Source organism: Pseudophryne corroboree, unplaced genomic scaffold (assembly GCF_028390025.1).
Source record: "Pseudophryne corroboree isolate aPseCor3 unplaced genomic scaffold, aPseCor3.hap2 scaffold_595, whole genome shotgun sequence".
NCBI lineage: Eukaryota > Metazoa > Chordata > Amphibia > Anura > Myobatrachidae > Pseudophryne > Pseudophryne corroboree.
The window spans coordinates 257,292-272,575 of NW_026970193.1; the positions used below are offsets into that span (position 1 = coordinate 257,292).

Genomic DNA, 15,284 nt, shown 5'->3' on the forward strand with positions numbered 1-15,284 from the left:
ATGCACGAGTAAAAATGGCGGCAACGCGCAGCTCTTTATATGGAATCCGAATCTCGCGAGAATCCGACAGCGGGATGATGACATTTTCCCTTGTTCAGGTTTTCCGAGTCAGGCGGGAACAACCGAGCCTGCCTCGGACCAGTGTAAACCACGTGGAGTTCGTCGGGAATTCGGTTCTCGGAGAACCGAACCCGCTCCTCTCTACCTTATACCCATCAATTTTTTTTATTTTCAATCTAAGCCCCTGCAGTTTTCTGTAAGCATCTGCTTCGCTATGATGATCAACAAGTCACAAGGGCAAACACTCAGGGCTTGAGGCGTAGATCTTAGGACCAGCTGCTACAAGCATGGCAGAGGTGTCACTATCACTGGTGACACCCAGAGAGGTGGCGAGGGAGATTGTAATGCAGTGCGCGCAGATAAGCAGTGCAATGGTAAAAAGGAGGCATGGTTTCATAGGTAGGGGCGTGGCCTGGTGGCCTGAATCTACATTTTGTTGCTCCGGGTGTCCCGGGGGTTGGGGGCTGCACCCGGGGACTAGTGTGTGTGCGGTGCTGGCTCCTGCACAGTGACAGTGCATGGCCACCGAGCATGACGCCTCCATTCTTGACCATGCTGTAATTGCAGTCGCACTGCAGTTCAGCGTGATCATATAAAATGGTGTAGCCTCCTGCTGGTGCAGACTGTATGTGCGCGCAGGAAGCCGCCACCATTTTTGTGATCACAGCGGCTGAATGTGATGTCATACAGCCGCTGTGACCACGCCCCCTGTGTCTCCTCCGTTGCAGACCCCATTTTGAAGCCTTGCCCCCGCACCGCTCCATCCCTGACTTGGAAATGGAGTGTTGCTGACCCCCCTCTCCCCCCCCCCGCCCCGATTGACAGGCAGAGGCGATCGCATTCTCTGCGGGGTGCCGCAGAAAATGCAGGCACATGCGTATGCTCTTAGCAATTTTTGCAGTTGGATCGCTTATTGTGATTGCAATCCAACCTGAATCAGGCCCTATTACCTATCACAATGCGCTGCGGGCAGTACAAAATTGGGTTAATATAGGAGTAAAACTCCCAGACCTGTGCTCCTTAACTGTACCTGGTGGCTAGTGGAGCAGCTGCCCAGTAATCAGTGTCCACGCCAGTGCGCACACGGTCCACCCCCTACGGCCACGCTCCCCTTCATCAGCGGCCTCGTGATCCGGAAGGGCGGTGTGTGTGTGACTGACCTTAGGAAGAAACTGGAGCCTCCGCTGCAGTGACCAAGCAACCAGGGCACGGGAGTATACAGCGCCGCTGGGAGTGATGAAGCTGCAGTAAAGATGTCTATTAGACCTAGCCTGCTGCAGCCCTTGTAGATTCTCATAAAACAAGTTCTTCTTTTCTTGTCAAAATTAATAGCTAAGAATAGGCTGCTTGAGGCAGGCCCCTGTTAAGAGGCCTGCTACTGAAGGCACCAACTACAAACTGAGCTCCCTGTTCATGGAAGCGGGGTTATAGAGGAGAATGCACTGAGCATCTTGGGAACAGTCAAAAGCTTTGAGCCGGTTGGTGCCTCAGATCAAGATCCTACTCTACACCCCAATGTGAATCCTTGTGGAGTCCAGTGTACCCCACAGAAGAAATTAATGTGTCACACCCATTGGCAGCAACCTTAGAATAGCTGCTGACGGGCACAATTGAGAAAGGAAGGGGGGGGGGGACATTTGAATCCAGCACATAGATGCAATTCAAATATGTAATTTGTACCTTCCTATTTTAAAATATAATGGATGAACCTCACCCTGTGAGAACAATCTTCATGATCAAGAGATCTCATATGCAAAATAAGTATGAGTTGGGATAGGGCTGGGGAGGGTGGCTGCTCGGGCAGCCCCTCCCCCGTCAAGTTAAGGAGATTCAACTGAGGACGCACAAGGGAACTCTCGTCTGGGGACAACAACTGCAGGGAGACCACATCTGTTCAGATGAACATGGGAGGGTGGAAGGCTGCCTAATATTGAAGCACCATCAAATATCAAACCATATGCAACAACTAGTACAAGCATTCCAGGGGGAAGGTCTGCAGAAGACGGATTTGCATACGGTGATGTCATCCAAGCAGTGGACCAAAGTTGGCTGGAACCCTCATCTGCATATGAAAAGAGAAAAGGGGCATGCAGGGCATGGCGGCCTTTTGCGGTGCTTGGATGACCCCTAGTTCGCATTAAACACCCCCACCCTCCTTTGGTGTGGGGCTCATGTTGGCCATGCCCCATCCCCTGAAGCATTCAAGCTGATTTCTTGCAGCAGCTGGGCACTGTAACAGCTCCAGAGCTGTTCTGTAAGGCAAGTAAAAGGGTGTGGGCCCTGCAGCACCACCTGTAGTTCGCATTGTGCGTTGGAAGGCACAAAGTAAGCAGACGGGAGGAGAAGTCAGGATAGTGCGCAAGGGCATCCTTTTCTCTTAGTCCGTAGAGGATGCTGGGGTCACATTAAGAACCATGGGGTATAGACGGGATCCGCAAGAGACATGGGCACTTTAAGACTTTCAAAGGGTGTGAACTGGCTCCTCCCTCTATGCCCCTCCTCCAGACTCCAGTTATAGGAACTGAGCCCAGGGAGACGGACATTTCGAGGAAAGGATTTATTGTTAAACTAAGGTGAGCATCTTACCAGCTCACACCTTAAGCATGCCGCAGAACGTGGCATTCAACAGAACACAAGCCAACGGCATGAACAATTGCAGCAAAAAGCTGACCAGAACCATAACACAACATGTGTATAACCACAAGTAATAACTGCAGACACAGTATGGACTGGGACGGGTGCCCAGCATCCTCTACGGACTAAGAGAAAAGGATTTACCGGTAGGTATTAAAATCCTATTTTCTCATACGACCTAGAGGATGCTGGGGTCACATTAAGAACCATGGGGTTATACCAAAGCTCTTGAACGGGTGGGAGAGTGCGTACGACTCTGCAGCACCGAATGACCCAACTTGAGGTTATCATCAGCCAAGGTATCAAACTTGTAAAACTTAGCAAAAGTGTTTACTAAATAGCTGCTCGGCAAAATTGCAATGCCGAGACTCCCCGACCAGCTGCCCAGGATGAACCCACCTTTCTAGTAGAATGGGTCTTCACCTATTTCAGTAACGGCAATCCTGCCGTGGAATGAGCATGCTGAATCTTACCACAGATCCAGCGCATAATGGTCTACATGGAAGCAGGACACCCAATCCTGTTGGGAGCATACAGGACAAACAGAGCCTCTGTTTTCCTAATCTGAACCGTTCTGGTGACATAAATTTTCAAAGTTCTGACCACAGCCAGAGACTTTGACTCAACGAAGGTGTCAGTGGCCAAAGGCACCATGTGGAAAGATGAACCACCTTCGGCAGAAATTGTTGACGTGTCCTCAATTCTGCTCTATCTTCATGAAAGATCAAATAAAGGCTCTTGTGATACTGCATGGTTTGTACTGTTTTCCATGTGCTCCCAGATCTTTCAAGCAAGTAGCATGGTCAAGAAAGTTCTGTTTGAAAAGTAACAACATTTACTGTCATTGTTATAGAATTTGGGAGAAAAAACAAGAAGAAATCTGCACTGTTGACGCACTGGACAGAATGAATGAATCATAAAATATAACCTTTATTAAGTATGTATTAAAATTGGATAAATATTAATATTATTATCCCAAACTGCAGTGAAACATAAAGGTTAAAATCACAGAACTAACATACATGTGCATAAGAAGAATAAAGAGATGTGAAAAAAAGGTTTAAAAAGCGTGTCCGTGTGTGATTATTTTTGAAGGCACAACCCTGGCGGGGTTGTTTATATAGATATATATGTTGCTAATAATCACTTTCTAGCGTAATGTTATTAAATAGCTGTTAGTATCTATGTCGTCAGGTACCACTGGGTCGTATCCTATATACTCCCTTCACTCAATAGGGGTTACCTCCCGGGAAGCCATCCCCATTGGCGAATTTGTGGGGGTGATTGAGTATAACCGGTAAGCTAACCTCCAATTTGTGGGGTGCTTAGGTAGATGGGGATCACTTATTTCTCTGTGTCCCCTAAGACTATATTCCTAAATTCAATACCATAGGGGGATAGCTTTCTATATCGGATAAGGAATCACTTGATAGGGAAATCTCTATGCATCATGGAAAGATCATATTTATTAATATCCAAACTAAAAAAATGATGAATAGCTTTAATTTAGCTGTTTAGATATAGTTAATTGGCGAGATATACCAACAGGTGCGGTTGCCTTAAGGAATATGGCAATTCCAATATAAATAGCAGCCCTCCTTCATATAATCAGCCAGATCTTATTAAATCTGGTCCAGATATAGCCGTTCAGATATACTTAATTGACAACATATATCAATCGGTGGGGTTGCCTTAAGGAATATAGCAATTCCAATTCTCATATAAATAGCAACCTTCCTTCATATATTCAGCCAGATCTTATTTAATCTGATCTAGGCGTAGGCAATAATGCTTTCCTTAGAGGTATAGCCACCTCAATTCTTATTAGGAAGCAAAGTGTCTGTCATAATGGTTTATCCAATTCATCTAAGAAATAATATATTCCATGTGTCAGAGATTCATTACTCTCTATTTACACTGTTAAAGAGTTAATTCTTATTATGTTACAGTGTAATGAAATTATCATATAGGGAGATGTGGCAATTCCATGTGCTATATATATAATAACCCTTAGTGGTCCAGATTCCACAATGAGGAATTTTCTTATAAACCGCTGAAACACACAGCTGTTTGACTGACTTCCAAATATATCTATCTCACTTTGTAACAGTCTTATGATAGAGAAACTGTTACATATTCGGTCACTTAGTTATCTAAAGGTAAACAGACTCAGTGTGAGGGTAATATAATATATCAAATGCGCTGTCAATAATCGTGGTAACTGGTGTAATAATGTGGTATATTGAGTATGCTAGTAAGGCATATAACTGCTCTCCAGCCTTTAAGTGTTACCAATCAATTTGTTACACTGTAAAGGATTTATGGTGTCCTGTTAGGACATGCAGCTGCTAGGCTGACTCAAAGATTTATCCATTTGTAACAATTATGTAACAGTTATATACATGTTACTGGTATTACATAGAAATAGTATGACACAGGCCAGCAGTCCCATGTGTCTAGATTCCACAATAGGAGATTTTCTTTGTCTTATAAACTGCTGGAACACACAGCTGCTAGACTGACTTCAAATATATATATTACTTTGTAACAGTCTTATAGTAAAGAGACTGTTACACACTGTCATTTAGTTATCTCAAGGTTAGCAGATTCTGTGTGAGGATAGTGTTCTGTTAGAACATGCAGCTGCTAGGCTGACTCATAGAAAATGTATCCATTTGTAACAAATGACACATACAGCATTAAATTAATATCTATAGCAGCCCATGTGACATCTCTACTCTTATCATAATTGTCTGGTTATTGCCAATCTGGACAGCAGGAGTGATATATATTCACTAGTCCCAATATCCCATCATATAAATATACCCACACTGATATACTTTCTTATCAAGAGTTATTAGTAGCTATCTGTATGCACTTTAGACATTGTAATTGCTAAGTGACATCATATCTAGTGTATTCCTTTCTTATAGCTCAGCTTCTATTCCCTATTAGTGGAGACTAACAGCTAACATCATAATCATATATTTTTGTTTTATAACATTTCACATGAGTCAAATACACGAGGACACGCCGTGCCCTACACGCGTGTTTCACTGCATCTATGGCAACTTACATTAAAGCTAACAAGAAAGCACACTCGTTCTGTCTTTAAACAGATAAAAGAAACCCCAATAATATGGGGCATGCAAAAATTTAGATAAAACTCAGTTTTGCTCCTCTCCACGGAAATCTTTAGTAAAAGGCGAAAGATTTGTTCGTTCTGAAGAGAAACCAGAGCATGACCAAGATTCCACCTGTCGCCTGAGTGCCATGCCAGCAGTCCTCATTCAGCTCAAAGTGAGCACCCAATATGAAAGAAAGAAAGCAGATTTCTCACCAGGCTTCCCCTTGCTATAAGCATGGTTTGTACTCTTTTCCATGTGCTCCCAGATCTTTCAAGCAATTAGTATGGTCAAGAAAGATCTGCTTGAAAAGAAACAGACATTTACTGTCATTGTTATACAAATAAACTTACATTAAAGCCAACAAGAAAGCTCACTCGTTCTGTCTTTAAACTGATAAAAGAAACCCCAATAATATGGGGCATGCAAAAATTGAGATAAAACTCAGTTTTGCTCCTCTCCACGGATAATCTTTAATAAAAGGCGAAAGATTTGTTCATTCTGAAGAGAAACCAGAGCATGACCAAGATTCCACCTGTCGCCTGAGTGCCATGCCAGCAGTCCTCATTCAGATCAAAGTGAGCGCCCAATTTGAAAGAAAGCAGATTTCTCACCTGGCTTCTCCTTGCTATAAGCATGGTTTGTACTGTATTCCATGTGCTCCCAGATCTTTCAAGCAAGTAGCATGGTCAAGAAAGTTCTGTTTGAAAAGAAACAAACATTTACTGTAATTTCTATGCAAATGAGCTTTCATTAAAGCACACTCATTCTATCTTTAAACCGATAAAAGAAACCCCAAAAAGATGGGGCATGCAAAAATTGAGGTAAAACTCAGTTTTGCTCCTCTCCACGGAAATCTTTAGTAAAAGGCGAAAGATTTGTTCGTTCTGAAGAGAAACCAGAGCATGACCAAGATTTTCATCTGAAAATATGTGTTCTCCCTGCAGTTGTTGTCCCCAGATGAGAGTTCCCTTGTGCTGCCTCAGTTGAATCTCCTTTACTTGACAGAGATGTGCCTGAGCAGCGGCCCTCCCCAGCCCTATCCCAAATCATACTTATTTTGCATAGGAGATACCATGGTCATGAAGATTGTTCTCCCAGGGTGAGGTTCATTCATTGCATTCTGGGTATGCTGACCCCTGTGATTTCCCCAAATGTGGGAAACTCGACTGCATTATTTGTGGTAGTGGGGGACTGTGTTTGTGCTTTCCTCTGGTCAGCTCTGGTAAAAGTCAGATTTCTTTGTCTCAGATCTTCCTCTAGCCTTGTTCTTCTTTCGAGAGTTCCCTTGTGCTGCCTCAGTTGGATCTCCTTCACTTGACAGGGGGTGCCCGAGCAGCAATCCTCCACAGCTCTAGCCCAACTCCTACTTACCTGCCAGGTGAGATACTATGATCTTCACTGTTAGGGCAATCAGGATGTGGAATTCCCTGCCAGGGAAGGTGGTAATGGCGGACTCTGTAATTGGATTTAAAAAAGGAATGGATACATTTCTGAATGAAAAAGCTATCCAAGGTTATAATACTTAAAATATCAACATGGTTAATCCGGGGGTAACATGAGTTATAGTAGCTAACTAGTCATAAAACATTATTCAGCAAGTATGTAGAATCATCACAACTTAAAACAGGTTGAACACGATGGGCAATTTGCCTCTATTCAACCTCAAAAACTATGTTACTATATGTTACTATATTACTATGTTACTGTAGTATACAGAAAACCAAAATGCAATGAACAGTGATAGTGAGCACTGATGAGGATACTAGAACTGACACTGAGCAGCAAGATGCAGCACTGGACTATTAGTAATGTACTGTAGTATGCTGAGCACCACAATGCAGCACAAGACAATGAGCAGTGATCTGAGCACTGATGAGGATACTACTGAGAACTGACACTGAGCAGGAGAGACACACTACTAGTATTACTGAGCAGCAATAAGTAACCACTGATACTGAGCACTGCTATTGAGATTTCCACTGAGAGAACATAGCCACGTCCATTCCGCTCTCTCTTCAATGCACGAGTAAAAATGGCGGCAACGCGCAGCTCTTTATATGGAATCCGAATCTCGCGAGAATCCGACAGCGGGATGATGACATTTTCCCTTGTTCAGGTTTTCCGAGTCAGGCGGGAACAACCGAGCCTGCCTCGGACCAGTGTAAACCACGTGGAGTTCGTGGGGAATTCGGTTCTCGGAGAACCGAACCCGCTCCTCTCTACCTTATACCCATCAATTTTTTTATTTTCAATCTAAGCCCCTGCAGTTTTCTGTAAGCATCTGCTTCGCTATGATGATCAACAAGTCACAAGGGCAAACACTCAGGGCTTGAGGCGTAGATCTTAGGACCAGCTGCTACAAGCATGGCAGAGGTGTCACTATTACTGGTGACACCCAGAGAGGTGGCGAGGGAGATTGTAATGCAGTGCGCGCAGATAAGCAGCGCAATGGTAAAAAGGAGGCATGGTTTCATAGGTAGGGACGTGGCCTGGTGGCCTGAATCTACATTTTGTTGCTCCGGGTGTCCCGGGGGTTGGGGACTGCACCCGGGGACTAGTGTGTGAGCGGTGCTGGCTCCTGCACAGTGAAAAGGCATGGCCACCCAGCATGACGCCTCCCTTCTTGACCATGCTGTAATTGCAGTCGCACTGCAGTTCAGCGTGATCATAAAAAATGGTGTAGCCTCCTGCTGGTGCAGACTGTATGTGCGCGCAGGAAGCCGCCACCATTTTTGTGATCACAGCGGCTGAATGTGATGTCATACAGCCGCTGTGACCACGCCCCCTGTGTCTCCTCCATTGCAGACCCCATTTTGAAGCCTTGCACCCGCACCGCTCCATCCCTCACTTGGAAATGGAGTGTTGCTGACCCACCTATCCCCCCCCCCCCGCCCCGATTGACAGGCAGAGGCGATCGCATTCTCTGCGGGGTGCCGCAGAAAATGCAGGCACATGCGTATGCTCTTAGCAATTTTTGCAGTTGGATCGCTTATTGTGATTGCAATCCAACCTGAATCAGGCCCTATTACCTATCACAATGCGCTGCGGGCAGTACAAAATTGGGTTAATATAGGAGAAAAACCCCCAGACCTGTGCTCCTTAACTGTACCTGGTGGCTAGTGGAGCGGCTGCCCAGTAATCAGTGTCCACGCCAGTGCGCACACGGTCCACCCCCTACGGCCACGCTCCCCTTCAACAGCGGCCTCGTGATCCGGAAGGGTGGTGTGTGTGTGACTGACCTTAGGATGAAACCGGAGCCTCCGCTGCAGTGACCCAGCAACCAGGGCACGGGAGTATACAGCGTCGCTGGGAGTGATGAAGCTGCAGTAAAGATGTCTATTAGACCTAGCCTGCTGCAGCCCTTGTAGATTCTCATAAAACAAGTTCTTCTTTTCTTGTCAAAATTTATAGCTAAGAATAGGCTGCCTGAGGCAGGCCCCTGTTAAGTGGCCTGCTACTGAAGGCACCAACTACAAACTGAGCTCCCTGTTCATGGAAGCGGGGTTATAGAGGAGAATGCACTGAGCATCTTGGGAACAGTCAAAAGCTTTGAGCCGGTTGGTGCCTCAGATCAAGATCCTACTCTACACCCCAATGTGAATCCTTGTGGAGTCCAGTGTACCCCACAGAAGAAATTAATGTGTCACACCCATTGGCAGCAACCTTAGAATAGCTGCTGACGGGCACAATTGAGAATGGAAGGGGGGGGGGGACATTTGAATCCAGCACATAAATGCAATTCAAATATGTAATTTGTACCTTCCTATTTTAAAATATAATGGATGAACCTCACCCTGTGAGAACAATCTTCATGATCAAGAAATCTCATATGCAAAATAAGTATGAGTTGGGATAGGGCTGGGGAGGGTGTCTGCTCTGGCAGCCCCTCCCCCGTCAAGTTAAGGAGATTCAACTGAGGAAGCACAAGGGAACTCTCGTCTGGGGACAACAACTGCAGGGAGACCACATCTTTTCAGATGAACATGGGAGGGCGGAAGGCTGCCTAATACTGAAGCACCATCAAATATCAAACCATATGCAACATCTAGTACAAGCATTCCTGGGGGAAGGTCTGCAGCAGACGGATTTGCATACAGTGATGTTATCCAAGCAGTGGGCCAAAGTTGGCTGGAACCCTCATCTGCATATGAAAAGAGAAAAGGGGCGTGCAGGGCATGGCGGCCTTTTGCAGTGCTTGGATGACCCCTAGTTCTCATTAAACACCCCCACCCTCCTTTGGTGTGGGGCTCATGTTGGCCATGCCCCATCCCCTGAAGCATTCAAGCTGATTTCTTGCAGCAGCTGGGCACTGTAACAGCTCCAGAGCTGTTCTGTAAGGCAAGTAAAAGGGTGTGGGCCCTGCAGCACCACCTGTAGTTCGCATTGTGCGTTGGAAGGCACAAAGTAAGCAGACGGGAGGAGAAGTCAGGATAGTGCGCAAGGGCATCCTTTTCTCTTAGTCCGTAGAGGATGCTGGGGTCACATTAAGAACCATGGGGTATAGACGGGATCCGCAAGAGACATGGGCACTTTAAGACTATCAAAGGGTGTGAACTGGCTCCTCCCTCTATGCCCCTCCTCCAGACTCCAGTTATAGGAACTGTGCCCAGGGAGACGGACATTTCGAGGAAAGGATTTATTGTTAAACTAAGGTGAGCATCTTACCAGCTCACACCTTAAGCATGCCGCAGAACGTGGCATTCAACAGAACACAAGCCAACGGCATGAACAATTGCAGCGTGGCCTAAGTAAAAGGGGGTGTGACTTCGCGGGAGGACCCGCGATCGCGAGTCACGCCCCCGTTTTCGGCACTGAGGGGGCATGCCCAGCGCTCTGTGAGCCGCTGGCATGCCACCTCTCCCTCTGACTTCAGTGAATAGACGCTGTGCGCATGCGCACAGCGTCTATTCACCGCTGCTCTGCTAAGCAGGGCAGCGACAGACAGAGCCTCCCAACTGTCCTCCCCACCGCGGGACACTGCGGCCCGCAGGTGGGACAGCGGGACAGTCCCCAAAAAACGGGACTGTCCCGCGAAAATCGGGACAGTTGGGAGGTATGATATGGGGCATGCAAAAATTGAGATAAAACTCAGTTTTGCTCCTCTCCACGGAAATCTTTAATAAAAGGCGAAATATTTGTTAGTTCTGAAGAGAAACCAGAGCATGACCAAGATTCCACCTGTCGCCTGAGTGCCATGCCAGCAGTTCTCATTCAGCTGAAAGTGAGCACCCAATTTGAATGAAAGAAAGCAGATTTCTCACCAGGCTTACCCTTGCTATAAACATGGTTTGTACTCTTTTCCATGTGCTCCCAGATCTTTCAAGCAATTAGTGTGGTCAAGAAAGTTCTGTTTGAAAAGAAACAAACATTTACTGTAATTTCTATGCAAATGAGCTTACATTAAAGCACACTCGTTCTATCTTTAAACAGATAAAATAAAACCCCAATAAGATGGGGCAAGGAAAAAATGAGATAAAACTCAGTTTTGCTCCTCTCCACGGAAATCTTTAGTAAAAGGCGAAAGATTTGTTCGTTCTGAAGAGAAACCAGAGCATGACCAAGATTCCACCTGTCGCCTGAGTGCCATGCCAGCAGTTCTTATTCAGCTCAAAGTGAGCACCCAATTTGAAAGAAAGAAAGCAGATTTCTCACCAGGCTTCCCCTAGCTATAAACATGGTTTGTATTTTTTTCCATGTGTTCCCAGATCTTTCAAGCAATTAGTATAGTCAAGAAAGTTCTGTTTGAAAAGAAACAAACATTTACTGTCATTTCTATGCAAATGAGCTTACATTAAAGCACACTCGTTCTATCTTTAAACCGATAAAATAAAACCCCAATAAGATGGGGCATGCAAAATTTGAGATTAAACTCAGTTTTGCTCCTCTCCACGGAAATCTTTAGTAAAAGGCGAAAGATTTGTTCGTTCTGAAGAGAAACCAGAGCATGACCAAGATTCCACCTGTCGCCTGAGTGCCATGCCAGCCAGGGCCGGCTCCAGGCCTACTAGCACCCTGAGCGAGAAAATGTAAAAGTGCCCCCCCCCCATGCGCGCGCCGAAGGCGCGCGCGCCCTTGGAAAAGTGGGCATGGCCTCTTGAAAAAGTGGGCGTGGTCTCGTCCCCCAGCAGTGCCAGCTACACATGACATGCCCTCCAGCAGTGCCAGCTACACGTGCTAGTGTTCACTTTTTAGGGCAGGTTGCTGATCACAGGGAGGGCACATTTTTAAGTTAGGTGGGCAAAATGATGTACATACTGTAATGCTTGTTGTTCCCATTTCCACACGCTAAAGCATGGACAGTGCGCGCCGAAGGCGCGCAGCAAAAATTTAGGGGAGTTACTTCGTGGGGAAGGTGCGTAGCCACATTATAGTGGCAATTCACATTACACCACACAGTAGTGCAGCTAATACACATTGCACCAGGTAGAACCTCCTATAAGAGCACGTTAGACACATTGCGCCAGGTAGAGCACTGAGACACACTGCCCAGCCACAGACGCCTAGCGGGAACACTACATGATATGCCCCCCAGCAGTGCCAGCTACACATGACATGCCCCCCAGCAGTGCCAGCTACACGTGACATGCCCCCCAGCAGTGCCAGCTACATAAATGGCCACACAGTTCCAGATGGATAAATGCCCCCACAGCGCAGATATGCCCCCACAGTGCCACATACATTAATGCCCTCACAGTGCAAGATATGCCCCCACAGTGCAAGAAATGTCCCCACAGTGCAAGAAATGCCCCCACAGTGCAAGAAATGCCCCCACGGTGCCAGATACATAAATGCCCCCACGGTGCCAGATACATAAATGCCCCCACGGTGCCAGATACATAAATGCCCCCACGGTGCCTGATACATAAATGCCCCCACGGTGCCAGATACATAAATGCCCCCACGGTGCCAGATACATAAATGCCCCCACGGTGCCAGATACATAAATGTCCCCACGGTGCCTGATACATAAATGCCCCCACGGTGCATGATACATAAATGCCCCCACGGTGCATGATACATAAATGCCCCCACGGTGCCTGATACATAAATGCCCCCACGGTGCCTGATACATAAATGCCCCCACAGAGCCAGATAAATGCCCCCACAGTGCCAGATATGTCCCCACAGTGCCAGATATGCCCCCACAGTGCCAGATATGCCCCCACGGTGCCAGAAATGCCCCCACAGTGCCAGATAAATGCCCCCAGTGCCAGATAAATGCCCCCACAGTGCCAGATAAATGCCCCCACAGTGCCAGAAATGCCCCCACAGTGCCAGAAATGCCCCCACAGTGCCAGATATGCCCCCACAGTGCCAGATATGCCCCCACAGTGCCTGATATGTCCCCACAGTGCCAGAAATGCCCCCACAGTGCCAGAAATGCCCCCACAGTGCCAGATAAATGCCCCCACAGAGCCAGATAAATGCCCCCACAGAGCCAGATAAATGCCCCCACAGAGCCAGATAAATGCCCCCACAGTGCCAGAAATGCCCCCACAGTGCCAGAAATGCCCACACAGTGCCAGAAATGCCCCCACAGTGCCAGAAATGTCCCCACAGTGCCTGATATGCCCCCACAGGGCCAGATATGTCCCCACAGTGCCAAATATGCCCCCACAGAGCCAGATATGCAATGCCCCCACAGTGCCAGAAATGCCCCCACAGTGCCAGAAATGCCCCCCACAGAGCCAGAAATGCCCCCACAGTGCCAGAAATGCCCCCACATAACCAAAAATGCCCCCTGTGTGCCAGAAATGCCCCCACAGTGCGGATCTCCCCCCCCCCAAAAAAAAAAAAATACCTGCGGCGCTGGGGAGGAGTACTGCTGTCCGCCTGTGTGGGAGCGCTGGCGGGCGGGCGGGAGGCCGGGCGAGTGAGCCTGAGCCTGGGTCCGGGCTGGCGGGCGGGTGGGCGGCCACTTGTGCAGGCGGGCTATGCGCGGCGCCGGCGTCTGACGTTAGATACCGGCGCCGCGCAGCGCGCATACACAGCGCGACCGCCAAATGCTGCAGCAGCACACACACAGGGCCGGCTCCAGCATCGAATATGGCGGCGCCAGCGCGTGGCGCCCATTAAGGGTGGCGCCCTGCGCGGCCGCTCTATTCGAACATGCCTAGAGCCGGCCCTGATGCCAGCAGTCCTCATTCAGCTCAAAGTGAGCACCCAATTTGAAAGAAAGAAAGCAGATTTCTCACCAGGCTTCCCCTTGCTATAAGCATGGTTTGTACTCTTTTCCATGTGCTCCCAGATCTTTCAAGCAATTAGTATGGTCAAGAAAGTTCTGCTTGAAAAGAAACAGACATTTACTGTCATTGTTATACAAATAAACTTACATTAAAGCTAACAAGAAAGCACACTCGTTCTGTCTTTAAACTGATAAAAGAAACCCCAATAATATGGGGCATGCAAAAATTGAGATAAAACTCAGTTTTGCTCCTCTCCACGGAAATCTTTAATAAAAGGCGAAATATTTGTTAGTTCTGAAGAGAAACCAGAGCATGACCAAGATTCCACCTGTCGCCTGAGTGCCATGCCAGCAGTCCTCATTCAGATCAAAGTGAGCGCCCAATTTGAAAGAAAGCAGATTTCTCACCTGGCTTCTCCTTGCTATAAGCATGGTTTGTACTGTATTCCATGTGCTCCCAGATCTTTCAAGCAAGTAGCATGGTCAAGAAAGTTCTGTTTGAAAAGAAACAAACATTTACTGTAATTTCTATGCAAATGAGCTTTCATTAAAGCACACTCATTCTATCTTTAAACCGATAAAAGAAACCCCAAAAAGATGGGGCATGCAAAAATTGAGGTAAAACTCAGTTTTGCTCCTCTCCACGGAAATCTTTAGTAAAAGGCGAAAGATTTGTTCGTTCTGAAGAGAAACCAGAGCATGACCAAGATTTTCATCTGAAAATATGTGTTCTCCCTGCAGTTGTTGTCCCCAGATGAGAGTTCCCTTGTGCTGCCTCAGTTGAATCTCCTTTACTTGACAGAGATGTGCCTGAGCAGCGGCCCTCCCCAGCCCTATCCTAAATCATACTTATTTTGCATAGGAGATACCATGGTCATGAAGATTGTTCTCCCAGGGTGAGGTTCATTCATTGCATTCTGGGTATGCTGACCCCTGTGATTTCCCCAAATGTGGGAAACTCGACTGCATTATTTGTGGTAGTGGGGGACTGTGTTTGTGCTTTCCTCTGGTCAGCTCTGGTAAAAGTCAGATTTCTTTGTCTCAGATCTTCCTCTAGCCTTGTTCTTCTTTCGAGAGTTCCCTTGTGCTGCCTCAGTTGGATCTCCTTCACTTGACAGGGGGTGCCCGAGCAGCAATCCTCCACAGCTCTAGCCCAACTCCTACTTACCTGCCAGGTGAGATACTATGATCTTCACTGTTAGGGCAATCAGGATGTGGAATTCCCTGCCAGGGAAGGTGGTAATGGTGGACTATGTAATTGGATTTAAAAAAGGAAT

General features: G+C 47.0%; 10 non-coding genes across 10 annotated transcripts; 2 read left to right on the forward strand and 8 right to left on the reverse strand.

The window, feature by feature from the left end:
* Positions 1-5,821: 5,821 nt before the first annotated feature.
* On the reverse strand, positions 5,822-5,937 carry LOC135035145 (U5 spliceosomal RNA). Its single transcript, XR_010230216.1, has one exon. It is a non-coding gene; the product is annotated as a U5 spliceosomal RNA (small nuclear RNA).
* A 286-nt stretch (positions 5,938-6,223) lies between these two features.
* Positions 6,224-6,340, reverse strand: LOC135035160 (U5 spliceosomal RNA). Its single transcript, XR_010230232.1, has one exon. It is a non-coding gene; the product is annotated as a U5 spliceosomal RNA (small nuclear RNA).
* A 270-nt stretch (positions 6,341-6,610) lies between these two features.
* On the reverse strand, positions 6,611-6,726 carry LOC135035142 (U5 spliceosomal RNA). Its single transcript, XR_010230213.1, has one exon. It is a non-coding gene; the product is annotated as a U5 spliceosomal RNA (small nuclear RNA).
* Positions 6,727-6,870: 144 nt separating this feature from the next.
* Positions 6,871-7,034, forward strand: LOC135035188 (U1 spliceosomal RNA). Its single transcript, XR_010230261.1, has one exon. It is a non-coding gene; the product is annotated as a U1 spliceosomal RNA (small nuclear RNA).
* Positions 7,035-10,873: 3,839 nt separating this feature from the next.
* On the reverse strand, positions 10,874-10,986 carry LOC135035161 (U5 spliceosomal RNA). Its single transcript, XR_010230233.1, has one exon. It is a non-coding gene; the product is annotated as a U5 spliceosomal RNA (small nuclear RNA).
* Positions 10,987-11,261: 275 nt separating this feature from the next.
* On the reverse strand, positions 11,262-11,377 carry LOC135035154 (U5 spliceosomal RNA). Its single transcript, XR_010230225.1, has one exon. It is a non-coding gene; the product is annotated as a U5 spliceosomal RNA (small nuclear RNA).
* Positions 11,378-11,652: 275 nt separating this feature from the next.
* On the reverse strand, positions 11,653-11,768 carry LOC135035150 (U5 spliceosomal RNA). Its single transcript, XR_010230220.1, has one exon. It is a non-coding gene; the product is annotated as a U5 spliceosomal RNA (small nuclear RNA).
* A 2,438-nt stretch (positions 11,769-14,206) lies between these two features.
* On the reverse strand, positions 14,207-14,322 carry LOC135035158 (U5 spliceosomal RNA). Its single transcript, XR_010230229.1, has one exon. It is a non-coding gene; the product is annotated as a U5 spliceosomal RNA (small nuclear RNA).
* A 270-nt stretch (positions 14,323-14,592) lies between these two features.
* LOC135035143 (U5 spliceosomal RNA) lies at positions 14,593-14,708 on the reverse strand. Its single transcript, XR_010230214.1, has one exon. It is a non-coding gene; the product is annotated as a U5 spliceosomal RNA (small nuclear RNA).
* A 144-nt stretch (positions 14,709-14,852) lies between these two features.
* LOC135035199 (U1 spliceosomal RNA) lies at positions 14,853-15,016 on the forward strand. Its single transcript, XR_010230274.1, has one exon. It is a non-coding gene; the product is annotated as a U1 spliceosomal RNA (small nuclear RNA).
* Positions 15,017-15,284: the final 268 nt, after the last annotated feature.